The sequence below is a fragment of the Myotis daubentonii genome, chromosome 11 (genome assembly GCF_963259705.1).
Source record: "Myotis daubentonii chromosome 11, mMyoDau2.1, whole genome shotgun sequence".
Classification (NCBI taxonomy): Eukaryota; Metazoa; Chordata; class Mammalia; order Chiroptera; family Vespertilionidae; genus Myotis; species Myotis daubentonii.
In genome coordinates, this window is record NC_081850.1 from 28,150,820 (window position 1) to 28,152,726 (window position 1,907).

General features: G+C 40.9%; 1 pseudogene; it reads left to right on the forward strand.

Moving 5' to 3' along the window:
* Positions 1–477: 477 nt before the first annotated feature.
* LOC132212760 (large ribosomal subunit protein eL36-like) lies at positions 478–850 on the forward strand (annotated as a pseudogene).
* The last annotated feature ends 1,057 nt before the right edge of the window (positions 851–1,907 follow it).

Consider the following 1,907-nt stretch of genomic DNA (forward strand, 5'->3'; position numbering starts at 1 on the left):
CTTCCCATACCTCACTTTCTTCTTCATGGATTTACTTTATATTGTTTATTTATTCTTATCCCACTGCTCTCCCAAGACTTAACTTATTTTAGTTCCTCCGCCTCTTCTTTCAATAACTGGAAATAATTCAATACTTCATGAACATATAGTTTCAGGATATCAGGATTCATTTAGTAAACAAATATTTACTTTTATGTATTAAACTACATCCTCTATTAAAACAGCAAAGTAAAATGATAAAGCCTGCCCTCATATGATTTTAGTAAAAATAAGAATATCAAATAAATACTTAGAACAATGGGACAAATATTACAGGAGTTTAATATGGATATGCCTAGGAACACCTAACCTACTGGTAAGGGACAACAGATAGTAAGTAATATTAAAGTTGAAACAAACAAAAAAGCTAGAATAGGTTTGGTATGTGGAAAAGAATATTAAAAGTAGTTTTAAAACCACGAGCCCGCGCTACGCCAACCCTTCCGCCGTGGCAGCCATTAAAGAGCAGCAGCCATGGCTCTGCGCTATCCCATGGCCGTGGGCCTCAACAAGGGCCACGCGGTGACCGAGAACGTGAGCAAGCCGAGGCACAGCCGCCACCGCGGGCGCCTCACCAAGCACACCAAGTTCGTTCGGGACATGATCCGAGAGGTGCGTGGCTTTGCCCCCAATGAGAGGCGCCATGGAGCTGCTCAAGGTTCTAAGGACAAGAGGGCCCTGAAATTCATCAAGTAAAGGGTGGGGACACACATTCGAGCCAAGAGGAAGAGAGAGGAGATGAGCAATGTCCTTGCAGCCACAAGGAAGGCAGCAGCCAAGAAGGACTGAGCCCCACCCCCTCCCGGTCTGTGTAATAAAACCTGTTGAGAAAAAAAAAAAAAAGAAGAAGAAAGAAAAAGAAAAAAAGAAATCATATGAGAAGTTTATCAGAGTGAAAGTTTTATCATACTGAAGCAAAATCTAGTGTATAGCCCTGGTATAATGGATTTCTTAGTCTTCTGCAATTGAGAATTGGAGAATTCTAATTAGCTAATTCTAATAGCTAATTGAGAATCTAGGCTTATTTCATCTTGAAAGCCCACAGTCTTTGTCCTATGGTCTCTATGGTCACCGTGAAAGGGAAAACAAGAGCATGGAGGATTTTAGGGCCACACCATGAAGTAGTATGCATCATTTCCACCCAAACTGCATTAACCAAAATTTAGTCCATTTGGGTAATGTCATGTAAGCATATACCAAGAAGGGAAGAAAAATAATTAGATGATACAGATCTCTATGTCTGCCACATCAGTTGTTTCCAATTCAAGTGTTCCATAAAATAGAGTTTAAGAAGCACAGTACCACAAACATTATTGGTTGAGCAACTATCATCTGTCTGCATTCCCTTTTCCCCATGACAACCTCTGCTACAGAGGCTGAAGAAACCAAATGCTCTACTGCAAGGCTCTCCTGGACTTAGGGATGACTACTTGATATAGTCGTTGTCAATGGGATGATGGGGCGTGTTCACTGGAAGGGCAAGGCTTCTAGGAAAGATTCGAATTTATTATAATAATAATAAATAGATCTGTCGCCCTAGCTGATTTGGTTCAGTAGATAGAGTACCAACCCCTGGACTGAAGAGTCCTGAGTTCCACTCTGGTCAAGGGGATGTTCTTAGGTTGCACACTCAATCCCTGGGGGTAGTGCTGGAGGCAACCAACTGATGTCTTTCTCACATCTATGTTTCTATCTCTGTGTCTTTCCTCTTCCCTTTCACTCTCTCAACCAATGGAAAATATCCTCAAGTAAATACTAACAAACAAAACAAAAACAATAAATATGTCTATATGCGTGTCTTTTTCTTTTTTCTTGAATGGAGTCTAAAAGCCTCTGTTAGGGATGCCACGAGAATCATGTCAATCCAG